This window comes from Colius striatus, chromosome 15 (genome assembly GCF_028858725.1).
Source record: "Colius striatus isolate bColStr4 chromosome 15, bColStr4.1.hap1, whole genome shotgun sequence".
Classification (NCBI taxonomy): domain Eukaryota; kingdom Metazoa; phylum Chordata; class Aves; order Coliiformes; family Coliidae; genus Colius; species Colius striatus.
The window spans coordinates 1,622,895-1,640,966 of record NC_084773.1 but is presented as its reverse complement, the minus strand read 5'-3'; the positions used below and the strand labels follow the sequence as shown (position 1 = coordinate 1,640,966).

At 44.2% G+C, this 18,072-nt stretch overlaps 1 protein-coding gene across 1 annotated transcript in view; it reads left to right on the top strand.

Moving 5' to 3' along the window:
* Positions 1-10,724: 10,724 nt before the first annotated feature.
* Positions 10,725-18,072, top strand: part of VGLL4 (vestigial like family member 4) — a 96,308-nt gene continuing 88,960 nt past the window's right edge. Inside the window, exon 1 of the mRNA XM_062008382.1 lies at positions 10,725-10,986. The gene's annotated coding sequence lies outside the window, so the exon portion shown is untranslated. The remainder of the gene's footprint in view (positions 10,987-18,072) is intronic.

Here is an 18,072-nt window from a genome sequence, read left to right as displayed (position 1 = left end):
TGGCCTGGGCTCTCCCTTTACAGGTGTTACTTTATTGCAGCCTTTGCCTGTAATCTGAACTGGCCATGTTTGTCTTACATGGCTCAAATACCCATTGCATATCTTGATTTGGCTTTATGAACTTTCTTTGTGTACAGCAATATAATGGGTCATTTCTTGCTCTTTGGAGAGAGTTTTGCAAATCTCAGTTTAATAGTTCCTAGTTTACTCCATCTGTTGATACGTTGCCAGCGTTCGAGGCTGTGCTGTAAATCTTTGTGAGATGTAAGATGTTCCTCACCATCCATATAGGCTGAAATCTTAAACTGTATTCTGTTCTGTAAATCATTTATCTCTGTGCTTTTTAAAAAGTGGCCTACCTTTCCCCTTGAGGCCATTGGTCTTGAATGTATTTATGTTTTTGGCAGAGAGCCATGAATGAATCATAGCCCAGAGCAGCTTATGGTCTGAACTCCTCTCTATTGTTAATGTAAAATACTTTATGCAGTTTTGCTATGTAAATCTTTTAAGAGAAGAGAGATTGGTTTCAGACTTGTTAGTTGCTTTTGAAGTTCCCCAACAGTATGTGGAAATAATTCTTACGGTCATAGAGCTGTAATTCACTGAAATAGCTGGTGATTGTTGCATGGGAAGTTAGTACATGGGAGTATGTTACCAACTCCTTGTTGTAATGAGGTGTGTGTGTTCCTTCATGGAAAAAAGTCTCATCAGCTTTGCAGTCCATTTGTAACTTTCCTGTTTATACCTTTCTGCTCCATTTCTGTGTTGCTTTATTGTTTTATTGTTTCTCGTCTTCATTTGCAAGTCTTTCATTCTATTCTTCAGAGTTTCCTCTTTCCTCCTTTGGCTGCTCTGCCACGGTTATTGTTTCGTGCTCCATCCCCTTTTTCCTGTGTGACAGTGCTTTCATTGGACAGCCAAGCAGATGATTTATTTCTTGATATCTTAAAAGGCTTCTTTGTAATGAAGAGCCTGGTTCCAATCAAACTACTAGGGTTTTCTGAAGGTGAGTCGGCAGCATGGGTCTAGCTGACTCTGAAATCAACACTGCCAGGGAAGTGTGTAACCATCTCATGCTTCAGCATGACAATGGGAATAAGCTAGATGATACAGGAAGAATGAGAAATCAAAACTTGACTGGATGCATAACTATAGATTCTGTTTTCCATTTCTTTTTACAGTCTTTAACCTCAGTATTGTGTCCCTTTTACTAACTTGCCTACTGTTGTGAGCAGCCCATTTGGCTGGCAGTATGATGACTGGCTGCTCTGGAACTTCAGATCTGAGGAGTGCATAAAGCTGTAACTACAAAGGGTACTGGCTTCCTCCATCAACACTTATGTGTTCTTTACTGCTTGCCCATTTCTCCTTTTTCCAGGTATTTGAGTAGTGAGTTCCCCCAGCTGCCTGGCTGTATGGCCCTGCACATACTCCCTATATTGGATACACCTCACATGGTTTCAACCACAGAGAATTTCTCCCCTGGGCTTCAGTGGAGTTTCTCTTGAGATTTGACCTTCAGTATCAGTGAATTTGACTAGCAGATGGAGAGTAACAGCTGCAACCTTATCAGAAACAAGGTGCCTCTAGGTAGCATACAGATGAACAAGCATGATCCCTTTCCATTAGAAAGCTGATCTTTATAGTACCCTGTAGCTTCCTGATATTTGCAACAACTATCTTTGCCAAATTGGTAGGGTAAAGATGGGCGTTGAGGCCTGTATTCCTGGGTGGCTTATGGAACTGAACTGTAAGGTCTATGCACTTTAAATTGGCTGAAGAGGTAACGCTAGAGCCTGTTCCCACTTCGGAAACTTTAGAATAAACATAGCACTTGGTGAGTGTCCAGTAGAGGGGGATCCAAGCAGGGCTGTGACTCATGCCTTTTCCCAGCAATTAATTTAAAAATAGAATTGAAATTGAAATATACTTTGAAGGTCACAGTGTCAGGTCAGTGTATGTCTGATAGCTTTTCATGGATAAGGTGTTGACAGAGGACGAAGCATTCTTCATTTTCAAATTCACTTCTGCTGGTCATATATCCCTAATGTGTAGGAAATGAATGTTCTTTGTATTAACTACTGCAGGAAGAAGAGACATTACCTTTGTATAGCTGTTGTCTGGTGTATTTTTTTTTAGTAAACAGCTACTTGAACCACTTTGACACTGTGGTTTCATAAAATTTTACCTGTTTTTCTAGATAAAAATCTACAGCAGAGTTGCCAGCTGATCCTGAACCTAATGACTGCTTTAGGGAGAGGCTGTAATCACTTTATTTTTGCATGTTTTAACCTCTTACTCAGACCTGTTAATCCATTTCTTAACATTTCTGACTTAAGTTTTAATAAACAGGAAGCTTTGGACTGTACATTCTGAAATTCTTCATGAAAACTGCAAGTATTTCAGTTCCACCTTTACTCTGAGAACTTCTGTGTCATTTTTGCCTTTGGAAAAACGCATTCTGACAAAATCTTTTTATTAGTACATGGCTGTTTTGACAGTTATGCACCTCTTTTTCTGAGAAAATGAAGGTCATACAGCTGCAAGACCAATATCCTCTTCATGCAGGTGTTAATGGGTATGGAGGGTTCTTCCTAGGTTTAAATCTCACTAGAATTCAATTCTTAGGAGTTTGCAACCACAAGGGACCATCTTTAAAAATAAATAAATAAAAGACTAAAAAATGGCCATAACACTTTTGGTTCCTTCACTTACCTTTGCTTTACTGTGAGTCCTTTGCAAGACTTGAGCCTGATGTTTAAGAAACCTCCCCTACTCAATTAAAAACATAAGTAATTTCATAGAATCATAGAATGGTGGGGGTTGGAAGGGACCTTTAGAGATCATCCAGTCCAACCCCCCTGCAGAAGCAGGGTCACCTAGATCAGGTCACACAGGAACATGTCCAAGCGGGTCTTGAAGACCTCCATGGAAGGAGCCTCCACACCCTCCCTGGGCAGCCTGTGCCAGGGCTCCCTCACTGAAACACTGAAAGAGTTTTTTCTTATGTTTAAGTGGAACTTTTTGTGTTCCAGCTTCATCCCATCACCCCTTGTCCTGTTGCTATCTACTATAGAAAAGAGGGATGTCCCAATCTCCTGACACCCACCCTTTAGATATTTATAAATGTTAATGAGATCCCCCCTCAGTCTCCTGCAGACTAAACAGCCCCAGGTCCTGCAGCCTTTCCTTGTATGAAAGATGCTCCATTATCTGATTTTGGCTTCATTGAGTTAATTTGTATTAGTTCTCTCAGGTGGAATCGATCTAGCTCTATGGTATTCTTGGTAAACTTCAAAGGTTGTGTTCCCACACAGTGGCTTATTTTTTTAATCTCTGCCTCCTGCCAAAGTTTCCCCAAACCTCCCATTTTAAAATTAGTAGTGAAGCATGAGAGGGGAGTATTTGGGTATATTTTTGTTTGTGGTTTTGGGTTTTTTCTTCCAATGTCGCCATCCTCAAGTTGTCTTGCTCTTATGCAGTGATGAAATGTCTGTCTGACTGCCTGTACAGGACAACAGTGAGAGCCAAGAATGTAGTAGCTTCTTAGAATGCTTCAAGTGGTGCAGGAGAGAGGGAAGAGCCGATACAAAGCAGCCTACCAAGGTCTGTCTGGTGATGCTGTCATAGTGCTGTGGTGTTACACTCTGGACAAGGCTTTTTAAAACCAAATTATTTTCACAATAAAATCTGGCCAATCTGTTTTTCTCTTTTATTTTTCCCCTCTCATTGTCTCCCAAGTCTGGTATTGGGGCATGCATGCATCCTAGATGATGAGATTGTGCACACTCTGTATGCTTATGGCTAATTCTGACCCTGCATCCTTGGATTAGAAAATTGCCAAGGAGGAGATGGAGTCAGCAGCAATTTGTCAGTCTGAAGGTGAGTTTGGACAGATGACAGTAGAAATTACATCGCTGCTCTTTAAATTCTTACAACATAAGGTGGATTATATTTAAAGGTTGTACTTGTGTAGGTGCTTTTAAAGTAAAACATCTGTCTTCTGCTGCTTTACTTTTTGTGTCTAAAGAATGTCTCCCATCTTCCCTGTCTAGTTTGTGACTAACTGCAGCAGAATTCTCTAACATAAAATTGAAAATGAGTGTGTTGTTTGTATTATAAACAGGAAAAAAAACCCAGAACCCTAGAGAGTCTTCTATTCTCATAAGTTCAGGATTGAAATTATTTGATGGCTTTCTGATGTCCCACTTGTATCAAGGCAGGTGCCTGCGTGGTGCCTTCTAGCCCTGTTCCTGTTCCTGCTAACCCCAGGGCTGCAGGCAGCTGGTCTGTGCTAGGGTGAGCTGCAGCCTTATGCTGGAGTCACAGTGGGAAGGGCACAGCTGGAAACCTGAGGAGAAAGCCGCGCTGTTCTGATGGGATAACTGGTCTAAGACTAGAAATTGCTAGTCAGCAAGAATTTCAAGTTCTCAGGAATTACCAAGGTCAGACTGATTGAGCTTTACAGTTGTCACATAGAGTATTGAAGTTGATCTGTGTATTCACATCCAACAAATGTGACTAAACAGGGTTCTTCCAGCTTGATCCCCTGATACATCTTTGAGCTGATAGGTGAGGATGTTCAGAAGGGCTTTAGACAGTCTTTTCCTGTCCAGTTCCTTTAGGCAGACATGGTACTTTTGTCCAATGACCTACTGCTCGAGTCTTTGATTTAGAAGAAATTATGGTGACTAAATAGCCTTTTACAGCCTGAATGTGTGTAAATTGTGTAGCTTACAATGAATTAGTGTGTAAACTCTTACAATAATTTTACATCTAATCATGACCAGCAATCTGTTAATTAATGATCAATTAATGATCCCAGTTGCACTAAAGTTGCTCTTGTGAAAGTTAGCATCCAAATCTAATAGGGAGTTAAATCTGTTGTATGTATGTGTTTGCTGCACAAGAAGAGGGGCAGAATCAGGAAAAAAGGTGTATAATAAATAGATTACTCTGAACATTGACCTGTGTGTGTGTATCACCGATGATTCTGACCTTTCTTGTCCACTGAGTTTGCCATTCAGAGTTTTGCTGTGAACCAGTTGTGGTCACAGTGCAGACTTTAACAAATTGAGACCAGTGGCTTATGGCCAAAGAGTGCTTTTCATTTGTTATCTGACACTCCCTTGGGGTTTTTTGTTTTTGGCTCGGCTATCTTGTCTGTCTTCATCTGATGGGAACCTCCATAGGGTGGAATCTTCCTCCTGCCTAGAACAAAGCAAGCAAAAAGTACCTGTGGTTAAATGTTCTGAAAGAACAGAGTTAGTGGTGTTCATGTTTCTGTTTGACTCTGAAAGTATCTCATTGTTTGCTTGAAGATTGTGCTGCTGTTATGACCCTGCTCCAACTGAAATTATACTGTGTCTTTTCATCTTCCTTGGGATGATGGGGCAGACAATTACGAAGAGGGCAAGCTTTGTCTTGAAGCAGGTAATAAATAACCATCTCCATCAGCTTACGGTTTGGATCAACTTGTCTGTCTGGTATTACTGCAATTTAACACATTGTGGTCTAATGAAATAATAAACTATCTTCAAGAAATGTAAAGTGTCTTTTTAAAATCATGCATTTGGAGTTTGGGTGTGTTTTTGTAAGGTAGCTTTGAGGTGCAGCACGAAGGAATCTAGGTTTTTGCAGGGAAACTATTAGGTTCAGGGTTTAGCAGAGTTAACCTTGAAGAAAGAACATTTGCTTGTAAGGCTGCATCATTTGCTTGTGATAAAATGTATTTTGAGCCATGATTTTTAAAGCTGCTGTCGTTTGGTGTAAAATGAACCTGTTTTATTAAAAGATGATGTGGACAGATGTAGGTGTGCATTGTGACTCTACTGACTGATATTGTCAAGCAATGATATCCCTTGAGTCTGTGCCAAATAAGGGTGTTTTGTGATGGCTTTGGAAAGCGTTTGCTTTTGGCACAAATGTAATCGTCTTTCCATAGAGTTCAATGTGTCTTCAGACTTGATGTAACTTTGTGTGTTCCTGTCTGTTGTGAGAGGAGCATCTGCATTGCTACTTTTTTGAAAAACAGAAGTGAGATTGCAGTAAGAAATTGGAAGAACCCCTCTGAATTGCTCTTTCACTCGGTGAATGCCAGCTGGCAAATTACTTCCTTACATGGGCACCTAATGAAAAAAAAAAGAACCATCTCTTTGTAGCTTTCCTCCTGTATTGTTGATTGAAGCAACACAGATGTGCCCCCCACTGCTCATCTTACAAGCAGAAATCACTTGAAAATAGCTTAACAAAACAGATTTGAGTTCCATTCCACTTTGCGTTATCCACCTCTGGCTCGCGCTGGTATATTGTGACTAGTCTCTCACAACAGTAAGGCATTGCACTGCTGTGGCCCACATGTAGGGAGATACTTGCCCAAGGCAATTTTAACCAACTGTTATTACGGTGGAAATGTTTTATTTTCTCTGTTGGTCATGGAACAGATGTCAGGCTTAGTTTCAATACTAATTACAACATTAATGGTTAAGTAGGGTCTATAGAGCAGGACCATCAGGTGTCCTTATAGACTGCAGTTGCATTTGATGTAGCACCTTTTATTTTCCCCTCTGCTTTCAGGTCCTTTCCATCCTCTGTATTTGAAAAAAAAGAAAAGAAAAACCTTACACCAAGTAGTGTCACAGTGGTAACTGTTCAAAGAAATGTCTCCAGATACACCCAGAAATGCTCAAGCAGCTTTTGTTTTTCATGTAACGTTGGTGTCTTTCCATGACGCTGCGCTAACGCATTGTTCACCAGCACGGTCAGTGGGCCCAGGGGATGTGGGCTCTTGCACAAACTCAGGGTAGCAAATCTTTCCTTGGCAAGAGTCCTCTACATCAGAGCAGTGAGGAGCTGTGGTTGATGCTGCTGCAGCCCAGGTGCATGGTCACTCACAGTCCTGGCTCCCCCATGGAGTGATTAATGGTAGGGATTGGAAGGGACCTTTAGAAATCATCTAGTCCAACCCCCTGCTAAAGCAGGTCCCACCTAGATCAGAGGGCACAGGAACGTGTCCAGGTGGGTTTTGAATATGTCCAGATAAGGAGCCTGCACATCCTCCCTGGGCAGCCTGTGCCAGGGCTCCCTCACCTCAACAGTAGAATAGTTTTTCCTTATGTTTAAATGGAACTGTTTGTGTTCCAGCTTCATCCCATCACCCCTTGTCCTGTCACCAGATAAAACAGGAAAAAGTGCTGCCCCAACCTCCTGACACCCACCAGTTTGATATTTAAATATTAATGAGGTCCTCTCCTCAGTCTCCTCTTGACTAAACAGCCCCAGATCCCACAGCCTTTCCTCAGAAGGAAGATGCTCCAGTCCCCTGATCATCTTGGTGGCCCTGCACTGGCCTCTCTCCAGCACTTCCCTGTCCCTCTGGAGCTGGGGAGCCCAGAATCTGTGGTTAAATCTGTTTCTGTTGTTTTGGCTGTGCTGTATGGAGAATGTCACTAATTTTGCAGTGATTAATATACACATGGAACAGGAGTGGCAGCTGGAGTGAGTCCCAGGATCTGAATCATACCTCCAGTGCTCTACCTGGCTGTCTGACAGGGGGGCTGAAGCACCGCCCTTATTTCAGTTCAGGTACAAACCCTCAACTGCCTCGGTCCATTTTGTGTTTCAGTGCAGTCTGTTTCTGCTGGCATCTGGCTTGGCAAAGTGCCTTTGATATCCTTCACTTATAAAGTATGGGCAGAATGGAAAACAAATCTTTACACCCAGGCAAACCAAGACATGGTTCATCAAACAAGATTGGTCTTGCTTTACTCATTGTGAGTTTGGTTTTTGAGCAGCTTGCCCAAGCATTGGCATGTGTTGAGTTCAGCAGCTTTGACAAGGCATCCTTACGGTGTGGTAGCAGCGAAGATTTGCTTCCAAATATTTCCAATGTTTGATGACTTGCACTTCATTTCTTTTGTTTGTTTTATCAGAAGTTGACTCTGAACTTCAGTGGGGAAGTCTATCTGTGCTACAAGTGTTAGTACAGGAGTGCCCAGGATCACTGCTCGCAGAAGGCTGATGCTCCCTCAGACTCTTTAGGTGTTCCACAAGTGCTCTGTTCTAAAACTTTTGCTGGGAGCTGTAACAGCATATCCACAGGATCAAAAGCTGTTTTGACCTCTCCTTTTTCAAACTCCTCCCTGTCCCAGGAGCTCTATCTCTTTAAACAAAGAAACCCTTCCTACCTCTTCCCTCCAGCACTTAGGAACAGCGTATTATGAGCAGCATACTTTCTTGTCCTGAAGACACACATGTAAGAAGTGTGTAATGAGTCCATAGCACTCTCGTGATACGTGCCCACGTCTATTTCACATCTTTTCTCAGTGCCTGTGGATCCATTTTCTGCATTTCACCCTTTTTCTTGTCAGGTAACTTTATGCTTTCTCTCTCAGACACTTTTTTACGTTGCTATTTTGACTGATGATCTAATATTTGGAAAAATGGCAAACTCCTGTGCTGCTTGCTGGTAATGAAAATATTTTCCAGTAGTCTATTAATACAGTATCAACTTTAAAAAATATAGAACTGTTACCATGTTTTGCTACAACTGTCCTAGCTGAAGAGTTTAAGAAATGTATAAAATAACATTTATGGTTGTTGCATTTCAGTTTTTTAGCAACTGAAATCTTTCTATTCTATTCTATATACTGTGGTGAGGCTAAATCTGGATTTCATTTAGCATTTGGAATGCATTTCTGGCTGGCTTTGGATGGCCCTGAGATCCCATGACCTGTCCTTGCAAGGATATGAAAATACTTCAATATTGGTTATTCTGGCATGCTTTGGATAGATTATTTTATTTTAAATTGGAACTGGGCAGCACAGACCTTTCACGGGCTCCAAATCTTTCAAGGAGTCAAACTGCAGGGTGTGTGGATTGATTCGTGGCCGTTCCCTCGGGTGCAGCCTCCCACGCCCCTTGGCTGGGCTGCTGCCTGGGCTGCGCCTCTGGGCACACGTGGGAGCTGTGCTCCCTCCACTCATACACACATAAATCCCAGTTGCAGGGTCTAAAATAAACCTCAGCGTGTCTTGGTACTTTTTTCCTTGAGAAAACACAGACACTTGTGCTGCCATTTATACACTTAGGCATTTATTACATGAGAATCTCTGCCTGTCACATGGAGGGGCGGAGGAAGGGCTGAGGAGGAGCCAGAGCACAAGCACAATTGCACTGAGACACTGTATTGCTGTTGCCCTGGGCCCTTTTTGTATTCCATCACAGATCTGGAACCCTGAGGCTTTTTGTGGTGGGGCTCAGGTTGATTTCTTGTCCCTTTTTTTTCCCTTTGCAATGGACTCCAAGAGCTAACCAAAGCAACCTCAGCTACTTGTGGCACTGTAAAGGTTAAACAGAGTGCTCTGGGACGTGATCCTCTGGAAAGTGGCTGGTACTCAATGTGGACAACAGAACATGAGTTCATTGCTTCTCTATCACGTCCTGCCCAAAGCCAAAGTGTCTGTCTCAGAAAACATAGAGGTTCTTCAGAGCAGGTTGGTGAAATCAGCTCAGCTGCTGAGGCAGTTCTTTGTTAGGTACAAGCTGTCTGAGTTTCATTTCATGCAATTACTCACAACAGTCAAAGTATTTTAGCGAGATGTGCTCCTAAATTGCTGGAGTCTTGAAAATGTCAAACTTGGAACAAACACTGCTGCAAAGCCATGGGAACGAGGGAGAATGTGCTGTGTTCCATGGGCTGGGAGGGGGAAAGCAGGTGTGCAGTCATCCAGTTTTGAGGGACTGGATCACTCAGGCTTCTGGCAAGCTGTCAGACTTTTTGACATTGTAGCCAGGAGCTCGTACTCTGCAGATGGAAGTGTATGAGCTTTTTGACCACAGTGATAGCTCAGCTTTGCTTTCACACGAGTCTGACTCTGGCAGTTTCCTCAGATGGCTGAATGAGTCATATCCAATGCAAGAAGGGATTCTGCAAAAATGTGCGTCAGGAACACTGTCAGTAAACAGGAAGTAAGGAAAATGCTCCATCTGTGCAGACCTCCTGTCTTCATAGCGAGTGTGTGGATGTAGTCTCGCTTGTCCCCCAGCCTGTATAGTACGTTACCTTAGAATCTGAAAAGCTTGCTTTCTGGCATTTGTGCCTGTTTTAACGTGTGGCTCTTAGGTCTAGTCCTGAGAACGATGGTGCATTGCAACTTGAAATGCGTGTGGTACAGTATTTCTGCTTTTAAATAGTCACTTTACTTTGTTCTTAAGAGAAACTTTGTTGTTGTTTTCCCTCAGCTCTAGGAAAGCTGCTTAAGGAGGGGTAGCAGTCAGGCCCAGAGTTCTTGCGTGCAGCCTGCTTTCCCTTCCCCAGGCGCACAGGGGGGAAGGGCAGTGGCGTGATTTATTTTTCCGGCAGCGCAGCCCCCTCCGTCCTGCCCTACCTTTCCCTCGCCGGTCTCGCTTTCCCGCAGCCGACATAGTGACCTTCTCCTGCCTCCCTCCCTCCGCCTGCCCGGCCTTTCCCCCGCCCGGTTCACACACAAACACACACACCCCCTCGAGGCAGGCGCTGCCGGAGGGGCCGGGCCGCTTTGTGCGGGGCCGGGCGGCCGCTGCCACCTCCCCGGCGGCCGTGGGGCGGGGTCTGGCGCGGCGGCCGTTTCCTCCGCGGCTGCTCCCGCGCCGCGCTCTCCCTACCTGCGAGGATATGATGTCAGCGCCTCATTACCCTAATTATGCTGAGCTCATAGCTGGGGCTGGCCAATGGGGCCGTCCCGCTCTCCCCACCTGCTAGGAGGAGAATTCCATCATTCCTGGGATTCCTTGCCGGGCCCGTGCAGCGAGCGGCGCCGGGGCCAGCGGCGCCGGGACTCGCCGCGCCTGCTCCGCTCCGCTGCCGGGCTCGCCGCGGCCCCGGCCCGGCCGTAAGCAAGCAGACGTCTGCCTCCCAGCCCGTTCCCCTGCCCTCTTCGTCCCCGGCCCGGCCCGGCCGCTCGCCGGGCGCCTCAGCCACGCCGCGCCCGCCCGGGAGCACACTGGTGAGTGAGCCCGCGAGCGGGGGAGCGGCCCCGGCAGCCGGCCGCCCCGCCCCGGGATCTGCCCGCGAACGGAGCCCGGCCTGGGCCGAGGCAGCGGCCGCAAAGTTCGAGGCGGGAGGCAGGGGACAGGTGCCGCGGCGGGGCGGCGGGCCCCGGGCGCTGCGGCCCGGAGGAGCGCGTCTCTCGGCCGCCGCTGGCGCCGGGGCGGCCGCGGGGCGCCGAGGGGAGTGTCGGCGGGGCGGGGAGCGTCGCCCCGCGGGCCCTGTCAGGGCAGGACGCGGACCGGGCAGCCCTTGCCTCGCCCGCTGCGCTGCGGCGCTTTCCGCGGGACGGGCAACCGGGCTGGTCCCGGGACGGGCAGCGGAGCGGAGCCTCCCCGGCGTCGCTCCGAGGGAGCTGCGGCAGGGGCTGCGCGGGGCGGTCGGCGGCGGCCGGGGAAAGCCCGTCAGACGCGGTTAGAGAAGCGGAGGAGCCGGCAGCTCTCCGAGCTGTGCCGCGCCGTCCCGCGGGCGGCTGCCGAGGGGAGCGGACGGGACGGGCGGCGGGGCCGGTCCCGGCGCGGGCAGCGGCGTGTTCCTGGCGCGCTGCCGGTGCCCGCGCTGCGCCGCTCGCCAACGCCCCCGGGGGCTGCCCGGCGCGGGGGCCGGAGGGCAGGAGCTGCAGGGCACGGCGCGGGGGCCGGAGGGCAGGGTGGAAGCTGCAGGGCACGGCGCGGGGGCCGGAGGGCAGGGTGGAAGCTGCAGGGCACGGCGCGGGGGCCGGAGGGCAGGGTGGAAGCTGCAGGGCACGGCGCGGGGGCCGGAGGGCAGGGCGGGAGCTGCAGGGCACGGCGCGGGAGCTGCAGGGCACGGCGCGGGGGCCGGAGGGCAGGGCAGGAGCTGCAGGGCACGGCGCGGGGGCCGGAGGGCAGGGCGGGAGCTGCAGGGCACGGCTCACCGAGCCCCGGACGCCGCACAGGTGACAGGCGAGGATGCGAGAGCGAACTTTTAAATGTCCTGGCGTACGTTCCTATCCGGAAAGTTCTTCCAGAGCGACAGGACCAAGCGGGGAGCATTTTGGCTGCCGTCTTATATTCACACCTTGGCTTCAATAGAGTGTATTTTTCTAACAGAGAAAAGCTTTGGAATTTCATCAGTAGCAGAGGGTCCTGTGGTGAAGTCTTCTAGAATGAGTCCAAAGGGCACTGTTAAGGCTTTTGGCTCTGCGTCCAGTATGTTCCATTTGTGGAGACGGTTTTTTTTAATCTTTAGCAGTGTGCTTTCAGGCTGCTCAGTCAAGCTGGCTTTATGTTTCCCAGATGTAATCAGAAGTAATTAATTTTCTGACTCAAGCTGACTGCACATGACACCAGTGCACTCCTTGCCTGAAAGTGCGATGAATGGGAATTTAACAACCGTTTCCACTGACATTTGAGAAACCATGAAGCCAGCTCACTTCCCTTTTGCTCTGTTGGTGCTTCAGGATTATCAGGAACAAGAAATAATGGATACTTTTTGATTAAATGGAAAACGAGTAACTGATCAAGAGCTCACAGATTTCTCCTGCAGAGTAATCTTTCTGCTTAGATTTTCTCTAACTTTGGAACAGGGAGTTCTTTAAAGAGTATTCCTTGTAGAGGAACAAGCTGTAGGTTGTGAAACCTGAGTGAAATTGTCTTAGCTGGCAGTGATATTAAGAACCCTTAGGTCCAAAACTGTGTAAAATGTGGCAGCACTCTGCCTCTCCTGCCTTAATAATACACAGGCTTTAAAAAAAGTCTCTTCTTCAGACTTCTTGGCCTTTGTATTTTCCTATCTGCTTACTTGTGAGGGCATTTCTAATACAGAGTATGTTTTGCTTAAATTCACTACATTTCCCTCTGCTCTTGTTGGTACATCAATTATAATCTCCCTATTTGGACTCAAGCTATGAGGCTTTTTGGGATCTGCTATAAGAACTACTTTTGGTCACAAATAAAACACAGATCTGGCCCGTTAGACTGTTGGTAGAATTTGGGTGTGTCTGTGCTGTACATTTGCATTGTTTTTTGAAGCAAACTACTGGGCTGGAACAGTGGTTGCTGAATCTCCAGTATCTACCACAGGTGTTGAGGGGAATGAGGACATATCAGCTCGGTGAGATGAACGCTACCACGCAGCTTTTCCATTCTCCTTTGAGCAGGAATTAGGCCAGTGCCTTAGTGATGAGCACCCAGGAGTGGTGCTGAAAAGGGATAGATTTGACAGTCTGGTAGTATGAAAGCAGCTAAAAGGGGGTAGAAAATCACTGATGCAGAGCTTTGGGGCATGTTAACTGAAGAAGCCCATTCATACGATAAAGCATCAGGAGATTGTATGTATCAAGCTTTGATAACATGGAGATGCTGAGAAGGTTCCTTTTCTTTTCAGATACATTTGAAAGGGTTTTTTGTTATAAAAAGTAGTTCCAGTTCTTTGTACTGTGGTTAGATGTTTCATAATATGTTTGTAGCAGAACATATAACATATAGGACAGGCTGAGTGATCTTGTAGATACAAGACGTGGTCAGGTTAGACTTTTCCACATTGAATTTCATAAGTTTATTATCTTTTGATTCATACACTATTGCTAATAGCTTTCTTGTTAGAGTGTTACCTCGTTAAGAAGGATTTACACAACAAGAAAACAAAAAGCACAAAGTAAAAATGCCAAAGCTTTGCTTTAAGCTCATAACTTTCTGTGTGATAAGTTAAATCCTTAAGTTGTTGCTGTTTGAAGATTTGCTTGTTCAAACACATTATCCACATGCAAGGCAAGCATGGTGGAAAAAAAACCCCAACACAAAATACTGAATCATCTTCTTATTAGAAGTAAATTTTTCTTTACAAAAACAACGGCGTTTGATGATTCCTTTGTCCAGGTAGCCTGAACTCGCTCTGAAGCCTGTGAGTTGTAAATGCAGAAGGATGATCAGTGATACACAGTGATACATGGTAATCACAAGCTACAGGCTACACAATCAACACAGGAGTTATGTTCTCCTCAAGGAGAAGTTCCTGTATTAGTGGAGGTGACGGAATGTTAATGTATTGTGGTTACTGAGGACACATCGAACACAACGTGATTATCTGTTTTCATTCACTGTATAAATTAGGCTTTACTCTCTCTTAATTAAAAAGTAAAACATGTTGACCTAGTTTGCACTATGGTCTTGATTTATCTTTCTTTCCTCTGTAGACTTACTGATTGTATTGGTAAGTTGTGTCTGGATTTCCTCTTCAGTTTAACTGTTTTCCATTGAAATCAGTCAGAGTCTCTTCCCCAGCTACTTTTGCTATGAGTGTGACTGGGAGGTACCATGCCTGGATCTTCTTAGATGTGAGCTGCTTTTGACCAAGCTCTTCAATTAATCTTGTTTTTCCTGTTGCTTGTGTTCATTTATACTTACTTTACTTTAGTCCTCTCTTAATTATTTCTAAAGTCTATTGCCCTTCTTGTCTCACTTTTTCATTGTAAAGTGGCCTTTGTCTATTAATCCACTTCTTCTCTGTCCAATCTGATCTCTGTAATTTCACCAGATAAATGAATTCAAGTACCAGACTTGCCTCTACATCAATGAAAAGTTCAGCCTTTCTCTCTCCTTGACATCATGTAGATGTCTGTCTCTAGTTTTCGCTTAACAAGGTTGAGATACTTTTTACTAGTGTCTGCTTTCAGATGTTTCTTATTAATGTGCTGTTGACTGTGCTACTCTTCTGTTTGTCAGTCAGACCTGTAATCCAAGTGTCTTTACAGCTGTGACCTCTCTTTAGATCTTCATGTCCAAACTATGTCTAGTTTCTTCTGATTTTTCTTATCTGCACAGCATGTCTTTTGTACAGGCCTTTTGTCTTCTTTGTCCCACATTTCCCTTATTTCCCTCATCTAACTTGTTACTGTGGTTACTAGTTGAGATCCGTGTTAGACAAAAGCCATCACATCCCCATAAAGGAGATTGCTGCCACAAATTTTTGTGTGTCTCTTTCCTTTCTGTCCCTTTGCTATTCCCCCTGATTTTCTAAATCAAATGTAAAGTTCTCCTCATTTCAAACCTCTCCTGACATACCCCACTGTGAGTAATAGCTTTTCGTGGGACTGAATAAGTGTCTCATTGTTCAGTCTGCAGTTAGTCTCTGGTGCGTGTTTACTTAAGTTTCAAACAAGCAACTTATTAGGTTTTTCCCCATATGCTTTCTCTGGTGCTTGGAAGGTGCAGTATAAATCCATGAGCACTTAACTGTTAATTTTCAAAAGATCTAGTTTCTCTCTAGTCTTTAAAAAAGTGTTAAGAGTTGGGCATTTGCAAAGCTGAGAGTGCTCCCTACATACATGGAAATTGCACAGGCTTCAAAGGGAGAAGGAAAATAATGTGCTGTTTCCTTACAGTGAGGAGTGTTGTGTTGTTCAGGTGTTGCATGACAAATGTAGTAGTGGACCAGTGTGTAGGAACTTATTTGTCTTTCAAACATTGCATCCTTATAATGTTACGTTCTATGTCTTTCCATAATGTTTCTGTGCTGCAGCACAGGTGAGACAACAGACTGGGGAAATGTTGAGTGGAAGCTGTAACTGATAAATAGAAGGACTAAGGCAATAAACTGGTGTTTGAAGTTACAGTAGATAAAAATATCTTGGATGCCTGTAAAAGTGCTTTTGGCCTGTGTCTCTTTTAATTTAACAGTCACATTTTTGTAACAAGTAAGATACTCATGAAACTGTTTCCCGTAGTGTTGAAATCAGATCTCCCAGGAGGAAGTTAGGTTTGTGTACTTGTATTTCGCCAGCAACTTCTTTTCTCCTATAAGATCTGGGCATAGAGCAGGGCTTGCACATAGGCTGTGAAGTTGGCTTTGATGGAGATACTTACAAAAATTCAACTCTGATTTAGGTTAGCTTCTGCTGCATAGACAGATTTCCGTGTCACACACAGAATTAACTGGCTTTTATCAGAAATCTACTTTTTTCACTGACATTTTTCATCAGAACCCTGGAAATTGAACAGTTCTTTCCTTTCTGAAACACGACACCTCCTGAGGGTGACCCGGCTGCTCTCTGAAAGCTGCCATGGATGAGCTGTGGCAGTTGCTGTCCTTGCTGAGATGGAATCAGTCTTGTAAACTTTGAACTAAGACAAGATTGCTCCTCTCATTCTTTCAGACAACTTTCATTCCTTTCCTGAACTGTTATCACTGACTTGTAAGCATCATTTGGGGAGAGAGGGATGGTTTGTATTGTTTGAAAGATATTTGGGAAATTTATCGCTCCTTGAAAGTAGTTTTCATAACTGTAAATGTATTCAGCATGTTTGAAAACTCATAGCATACATTGCACCCTGGGATTTGCAGATCTCTGTATTAACAGCATCCCTTCAGAGAAGCTTTTGGATGGAGACAACATTCTTCACAAGACCTTAACTGTTAAAGAAACTTCTACAGCTCTCTCATGGAATGAACTTTAATAGTATGCAAAGCCACAAAACTGTATTGAGGCCAGTTTTAGTGAAGCTGTTTTTAAAGTGTCTAATTTCCTGAAGAGAATTAAGACTTGGTTCCTGTTTCCTTCTCTCAGCGTGGACTCCTGTCACCAGCTAATTCTCATAGTAGGTGCATGCTCCGGAAAGGGATTGGGCATCTGCTACTCCCATTATTTCAAAACTACTGAAAAACTTAAAGAAAACAAGAGTTTGTTTTCAATAAAAGACATCTTAATATCCTTTGCATTGTTCTTTATTGAGAAGGATTTTCGAAAGAGTTGTCCAAAAAGCTTTGTCTTAGAAATTTAGGACAAGGCTGGTTAGTACCAAATCACTCATTAGCCAGCAGTTTAGTGGAGCTGCATCACCTCATCCAAGGCATATTTCAGTGTGTTTTTTTCCAGATGAATTTTCACCCTGTTAAGGGAATTTGTGTGAGAGGGTCAGTAACCAACAGTCTGAGCAGAAACAAAGTGGTGTTATTTTAAACTTCCAAGAAAAAAAAGCAGGAGAGAAACCAAGTATCAAAGGTGAAGGTACCAAAGAGGAATGGTGCTGAAGGCTTCTTTACTTAATGCTCTCTTTCAAAACTTTTCCCTTTGATTTGGAAGTGTGTGGCCAAATATGATCTAAGGAAGTATTTAATGAAGACAGACAAAGTAAAACAAGAATCAAGTTCTTTTTTTGTAAAACCCCCACATCTTTAAATGAGTTAACTGATTTTATAAGTTTAGTTAAAATACTGTTCTCAAGCACAAACTGATTCTGACAGGGAGGGAGAATGCATGTTTCTGTCCTCAAGCACTATACTTAGTTCAAGTATGTCTCTTGCATAGTTCTATGGAAACAAGACTGGATTTAATTCTTTATAGAAAAAAACACCCCAGTTAAAAAAAAAAAAAACACTTAAATATACTTTTAAAATCCATTCTCTTAGGCTTTAAAAAACTTTGGTTAGTTTTAAAGTCTTTGCTATTACTTAGGAAGGAGGGAGGATAGCGAGGTTTATTATTTATAGTGCAAAGCCAAGGAAATTGCTTCCCAAACATATGCTTGTTGTTAAGTCTGTGTACATGTGTTTGAGATTTCTGTAGTTGCCACTACCTTTTTTTTTTTTTGTTTAAGTTCATACTGTAAAATAAATTAACAGTAAGCAGTTCCTATAACACAATAGCATATTAGTTTCACAGGGGGAAAAAAACCCTCAATGAAATTATTAGCAGTTCTGGGTTTTCTCTTTCATGATATATTTTCTTAGCAGTTCTGTCTGTGCTGTTACCTTCTTATTTAAAGACATTTCAGTTGTTGGCTGTTTAACAAAACCACTTGACAACATGTTACTCTCTTTCTTCTTTCCCTTTCATATCTTTTGTAATTTCATATTGGAACTTTCCAGTTTTGAAGCCATTTGTGTATAACTTTGAGGCTTGTGTAAGCTGCTTCTTTTTTTAGACTTCTTTTTAGTGGAAGAGTCTTTTGCTTAGCATAGTGCTGAACAGGGTGCTTTTGTGTGATGGGGTTATATTTTCATGTATGGGGCTTGAATGTTCTAAGGTGAGAAAAAAGAGGGAAAAGCAGAAAGGTGTGAGTATGAATATACAAGTTACAATTTTTTG